Here is a 7320-nt window from a genome sequence, read left to right as displayed (position 1 = left end):
GTTCTATGGGTCCCTATTCTGCTTGTATCTGAGACTAGTGAATGAGTGCTCTGTGGAACAAGGGAAAATTGTAGTAGTGTTTTGTATTTTTGTGAGTCCCGTGATGAATCCATTTATCTACAGTCAGAGGACTAAGAACATGAAACAGGTTTGACGAGTGTGTTCATGAAAAGACTTGGTAAAATGGAGAAGAATTCAATTTCTACAATTTTTACTTTAAAAAATGAATCTCAAAACTAATAAAAAAAAACCTGCTCCCCTAAATTCTGTCTGAATGTACTTCTCTTAATTAGCAATATATGCATAGCTTGAGATGAAGTGAGAGTCAAATGAAAATAATGAATGTGAAGTGATGATAGGAACACATCAAAAGCCTTCTGTTTATGATAAAGCAGGGTTATGTTTTTAGTCTTTTTCAAAATTTCATTTCCAGCTGTTTATTTAGCAAATAAGTCCCTAATTTCACTCCCAAAGCCCTAATATTAAGTATCTCTGAGATATTTTTATCACTCGAATTTCTCCTGAATAAGAAATCATTTACATTGATGTGATGTTACAATGTTTCCTTTAATGAAGTCAGAGTAACCTTTCAAAAGAAATTCTAATTGCATTTTATTACACATTTGATGCATTTTATGTGAACTTAAAACTTATGTTTTATTAGTTCAACAAAAACTAATATATTACATGGTTTATGATGTAATGAATTGTGTCATCATTTTCCTTTCATCAAAAGAGATTCTCTTTGGTTCCTGGTGCCTGCCCATGTAAAAAAAAAAAAAGAAAGAGATTCCCTTCTTAATGGGGGAGACCAATTCTAATTTATATTTTTCCCTTTCTTGCTAAGGGGTTTATTTTATTGTGTCCCTACAATACCATTAACAATTACTTATTATTAAAATTGTAATTAAGAAAATTTATTTTCTCTATTTCTCATCTACCCACATATTATTTTAACATAACAGTTTCTCTAATAAATGTTTATGCAATGTGTACCATAAACACATTGCAGATGTTCATTAACTTTTTCTTAAATTACCTTTTCCATAAGGAACTAGTATAATGTAGTGTGGATATGTCACATTCTAGTATATCAGTGAGAGGGAATTTTCATGCACTTTTCTCTCTGAATCGAAATCTTAGAAGTATAACCTATTGGTTCTAATCTGTTATTTACAAGCTAGATTTCCTCAATTTCTTTCTTCACATCTTTTTATATTGACTTTTGGGGGAGATGTGTGAAACCACAATGGGCACTCTCATTTTACCACATCCACAAAAGGTATCCCTGCTTTCATTTTCTTTTTTTAAATGTGAGGATTTAATGCAATCAACACAGAAAGCTTTCATTGATCATAGAACATTTATGGGCACTCAACTGTCACAAGCTTCTTCTTTTCCTTGTGCCATTGTATACTACTGTCATGATGATATTTAAGCTTAGTGTTTTGGGAAGGCACTAATTTCCAGGAAGTTTCTTTAGAGAGTTATGTTTATGAATGAAAGTGATAACTTGTATTCCAGATTAAGAGACAGTAGATTGAAGCACTGAAGATGACTCATCTCTCATCCTTAACACACAGAATAAACATACATTTACCCCTGAAGAATTTCAAACATTTTCCTTAACTATTTTTAAGGACAAATAATCATAGAAACTTTAATTAGAAGGAAACCTCTAGTTAAATGCCTGTTCTGGAATAACTTTTAAATTCCCAGCTATTTCATACTTTCATACGAAGTTACAAATATTAATAAGTAAATATCATTTTAGTTTATATTCTGGAGTCTGTACTATCCTGGTAATGTGCATTTTTTTTGCTTTTAAAACCAAAAGTTGGAGGGTGTGAGGGTAGTTCAGTGGTAGAATTCTCATCTGCCATACAGAAGGCCTGGGTTTGATTCCTGACTTATGTGCTTACTAAAACAAACAAGCAAAGAAACCTGATAAAGACAAACAAACAGCAACAAAAAAAATTCAAAAATGGTGTTGCAATAATGGGCTACTCATATAGAAATAAGGAATGAAGTGTGACCCTGCCATACTGCAAAAAAAAGAACAAACAAACGAAAAATGCAATTAGTGTTCATTATGAAAAATTTCAACATAAATATAATTTATGCTTTTCCTCAAACTTGCTGTCCTACAAAGTTGATTATAATGAATATATTTTGTAGCCTGCTATTTTAATCCCCTTTAAAAGGAATTTCATAAACATGTTATTGGTTCTATTGAATTCTAATCTAAAATATTATCACCCAACACTTACTGAATGTTATGAAAGGGACTAATAGTTCTTAACAGCTTCATTTGTGAGGCTCAAATTAAATACGAATATAAAAGTAGGTGCTAAACTATAATTTAGTCTATACGGATTTTGTATTCTGGTTAGTTTGTGATCTACCTTATCTCTACAGAATTTGTGAGCTGGTTTTCACCCAAAGAATATTATGAAAAAATTAAATCATAAATAGAAGTAAATCAATGGAATTTTAAAAAGAAGAAGATTATAAGTACTTCTACCATTTAAGAAAGTTGCCAAGATTGAGCTTAAATTTGTCTCCTGTGAACTACAGTAATTCTTAAAACTAGAAAATAAGAAGTACACAGTTATATAGGCATAACATAGAGTATCTTTTATACTGATGCTAAAGTACATTTTTGAAAAGGATTATAAATTTGAGTATGTGATCATTTTGGTTGCTAAGGGAAGAAACACAACTTTTTGCTTAACAAAACAGAAATTTGTTATAAAATAAAGGAATATCCAATGGACTAAAGAATGTTAGTCCCCAAAAAGAGGTGGGAACAGGGACTCTCCCACCATCAGGGCCCTCAGAAGTGCATTAAGAAGTGCCTCTGTTGCTCTCTACAATCAGTTTTCTGTTGCTTAATTAGCTTAGCCAAATACCAAATAAACACACCATAAAACAGCTCTGGCATTTGCATATTATATTCTAGCCATGGAGAGAACACTCTGTTTTTTTCCGTTACTGTATCTAAAAGTGGACTTTGATAGGCCCAGACTTCCTCAATCAACTCTGACTGAAGGAAGGGAGACATTTTATAAAAAATTACAGTTCATTGAGAGATTTTCTAGAAAAATAAATGTGAACACTTTACAGTAAATGCAGTAGTGGATTTTAGATAAGCACTTCTTATACTTGTCTAAAGAGTGCACAATATGAAAACACAAAATATTTAAGGCAATTTATTAAGATTTAAATACATATCATTCAATATACAGCCATCCTGCCAGCTAACAATGCATGAATTAGCACATATGAATTATGTATCTCTTCATACATCTTTCCTTACTATTGCTTTCCCGAATGGAAGTCTGATATTGAATTGCCTTATCTATAAAATCGTGAGTAGAACTAGTTCAACATTTCTTAAAATATTTGACTTGTAAAGACCTCTTTATAAGTAAAAGTACACACTGGGTCTTGTCCTCCCACACATCTATTTCATTGGTTTGGTTTCAGGGCATTATTGGAAGTGCACAGCTAATTAATAGATCTTCTTGTCTTTTAGTAAGTTAGCCCAAAGTCAGAGCTACTGCACCTTTCAATTATTCAAGTACCTGAAATGTCATTATACTATTTTCATGATTGAATTGGATTCATAATTTTAGAAACTCATAAGCAGATATTAAAGGTTTAATTTAAAAATTGAGGTCTGTCATACTGACAAACTGTTAAGTAAAATATCTGTAACATGGGCTTGGGTAAAACCTAGAGAAAACTTACACCTATGATTGACCCATATATTTAAAAATTTCCCAAACAATGTTAATGATTAGTAGGGTCAAACTATTGTCATGTACCACACATTGATGTAGAAAGCATTTCATCATTAAAATAAAAATTCAAGCCTGCCCATGGAAAAAAAATAATTCTAAAAGTAGTCACTCTATCTTGGACCTCAGTAGGGCTCTTTGATTCCTAAAATTGAGAAAAGATCTATTTTCAATTTTCCAGTCAGAAGAATTTAGCTATAAAATTTACTCATAAGTAAGTAAAACCATTGAACTCTTGTATGGAATCATGTGCTATCAATAAATTTATATGGGGAAAATCCTTACAAGAAAACATTTTCAATTTAAATATTTAATATACAATCTGGCTTTGAGATGTTAACTTGAGGGTAAATAAACTAGATTGGTCAGTCCCAGTTCATGATGATTAACAAATCATGACCACACAGTAATGGATTTATCCTTTGAAAGGAGTCCTTGCAGTATCACAAACCCTCATTGACTATAAGTGACCAGAAGTCTAAACAACAACTTTGTGGAAGAGATTTCCCTTGACAACCTGCTGCATGACATATTTCACATCCTTGTCCCTTAGGCTGTAGATCAATGGGTTCAGCATTGGGCTAAAAAAAGCATAAAAGACTACAATCGTCTATGGATTTCTCACTTGGGGGCCTCAAGCACGTGCAGAAATGCATTCCATAGAATATGGTTACTGTGGCCAGATGGGAAGCACAGGTAGAGAATGCTTTGTGTCTGCTGTCAGCAGAACACATCCTCAAGATGGCTGCAAAAATGAAGAGATAGGACAGAAGGATGATGAACAGAGAGCTTGAGAGTGTGAAACCAGCAATCACAAACATCGCCATCTTTTTGACAGAGGTGTCAGAGCAAGCCAACATTATAAGAAGAGGATCAGCACAATAGAAATGATTGATTTCAAGGGAACCACAGAAGGATAAGTGAAACGTCAGCAGTGTCTGAGAGAGTCCATTAAGGAAGCCATAAGTATAAGGGACTGTGACTAAAGACCTGCAAACATTCTTGGACATCTGAGTACTGTAATGGAGAGGGCTGTAAATGGCTACATAGCAATCCAGGGCCATTGATGTCAGGATATAAACTCAGTAATCACCAGAGCAATGAAGAGAAGACACTGTGCAAAGCACCCAGCATAGGACATGCTCTTTTGGTCTGAGAGGAAATTGTACAGCATTTGGAGTAATGTTGGAGGAATAGCAAATGTCTACAAAGGAGAAGTGGTCCAGGAAGAAATACATGGGAGTGTGGAGGTGGGAACTTGTGCTGATCAGCACAGTCATGCACAGATTGCCAACCAGCATGATGAGGTAGATTGTCAGGAACAGCCCAAACAGGGTCTTCTCCATCACTGGGTCGTTGGTGAGCCCCATAAGAATGAATTCGGTCACTGTGATGTCATTTGGGGTGGACATTCTCTCATGCTTTGAACACTGAAAATGGCAGGGAATGTGAGATTTTCATCTGATGCTTATTCTTTATCTATTCCATCCATTTTATCATTTTCTCATTGATCTCTTCGGTCATGGATATTATCTGTTCTATTTTCAACAGACAGATTATTATATCTACGTGAAACTTTTTTGCCCCACATTGCTGTTACTCTATTTCTACTTCTTTATTTCCTTCTTTCTCTCAAACTCACCCGCTTACACATGTACATTCCCATATAAACACACATATACCAATGCACACATAAACATACTTGCATGCATACACATGCTTCCACATTTATGAGTCTTCTTAGGGAGCTTCACAGTTGGTAGTTTTTAAAATTTTTGTAAGACAAAAATATCAGAAGGGAAAGAAAATTAGTTACGAAAATTAGCATGCCCTTTGCATCCTTTAAATGAACAAATAAAAACTTGTATCTCTCAGAACATTCCAGCTCTGCCATCTTTTTTGCAGATATAAATTAGTAGAAAATTATTTGGTATAGCATTTTTCACTTGAAGAACATTGTTCTATTGCCTAATTTCATTAAGAAAACAGCATTGCATTAGCCTAATTTACTTTTTAGTATGTGATTCTATTGTCCTTTCTTTTTTGTAAATTGAGTTACTCATCAATTCATTTATTTACATTACAATGATCGATTTCTTCCTTTCTAGTTTCTGGAGTTAGAGCAGTAAACAAATTCCACACCTTTGTGGAGAATGTACTGAGTAGAGGAAGCATATTAAACATTAGAAAAATATATAACATCTGGTAGAAGCAAGCATTGTGAAGAAAAATACATGTAAGAGGGAATGAGGGTGGCTTGAAACCATTCAAAGAATACCTTTCTGAGATATGGTATTTCAGCAGTTACTAAACTATGTGAGTATCAGGAAAGAGTGGAATTTTTGGTCCTAAACTTTTGCAACAATAAAGCAGTAAGAAATTGCTTGTTAAGGGAAATACAGAAAATGTTAAAATTTAACCTTAGATTCCAGCTCAAGCCACTGTTTCTTTTTTTCACTTATCCATTGTAAAAACATTTAGTTCCATATACTCTTGAAGAATTGCCCCCTAAGTCTTTGTTTATTTAGTTGTCAGAGATAGAGCAGAACAACTTTGCATATAATAATAGATTTTTTAGACATTTAGTGAACTATTATTAACATATGAATAGGAAAGTCAAATGAAAATTATCTTTCTTTTCCACACTGGTAAAAAACTCATCACCATTGAATAAAACAAGATAATTTTTTAGTGTATGAATGGAGAAAATGACCAACTGCATAAAAATTGACTTACCACATTTTGCCAATAGAACGTGGGAATATTTATAGTGTATTCCATAAGTATATTCTCTAAAGTCTTTCGTGAGTCATTCTAAAGGAGCAATTAAAATAGTATTTGCTCCTCAAGGGCATAAAATTAATTTGATGTTTTAAGGAGCTAGATTCTCCTTTGAGACGGAAATCACCCCCACCACCTTTTGTGCATCCTGCTTGGTACATAACTGCATGGATCCTTAACATATTAAAAAAAATTAGGCACCATTTTCAATAGTATGGAAGGAAGAAAATATGTTGAGAAAAATGTTCTATATTTATTTAGTGAAGATGAGAGCATCCCCATCAAAAACCTTCATTTTTCCTTTGTAAAGACAAATGTAAATTCACCTAAAAACTGCTACAGGTATGACCCTGTGATTGCCAAGAGATTTGAGGAGAACAGGCTGAAATAGTCAATGTTGATAGTAGGAGAGTGACATAACGAGTGAATGGAAAGGTACTGGTCCGATATGAAAGTCTTCATGAGGATAGAGTTCATGGATTTATACAGGGCTGTCCTATTGAGTTTATTTTATCAACATGATTTTTCTCAAAGCCATATCTTAGTGTCAGGTTCATTCTTGAAATTAATGACTTAGAAGGAAGAGTGTCCAGAGAATAGAGAATAATTGAATATTATCCAGCATTTGCATTCATTACAAAATAAATGAACCAAGAGACATTTTTACTTTTCCATGTCTTCTAGTGCCCTGATTGTCCTAAATCAGTATTAGGTCAATAAAATTAATTAATCGACA

The 7320-nt window shown here is 33.4% G+C and overlaps 1 pseudogene; it reads right to left on the bottom strand.

Moving 5' to 3' along the window:
• Nucleotides 1–4281: 4281 nt before the first annotated feature.
• On the bottom strand, nucleotides 4282–5215 carry LOC143679155 (olfactory receptor 5M10-like; annotated as a pseudogene).
• Between the last annotated feature and the right edge of the window lie 2105 nt (nucleotides 5216–7320).

Source organism: Tamandua tetradactyla, chromosome 4, assembly GCF_023851605.1.
Source record: "Tamandua tetradactyla isolate mTamTet1 chromosome 4, mTamTet1.pri, whole genome shotgun sequence".
Lineage (NCBI taxonomy): Eukaryota > Metazoa > Chordata > Mammalia > Pilosa > Myrmecophagidae > Tamandua > Tamandua tetradactyla.
Note: the sequence above shows the minus strand (reverse complement) of the source record. Positions and strands in the feature narration are given on the sequence as shown.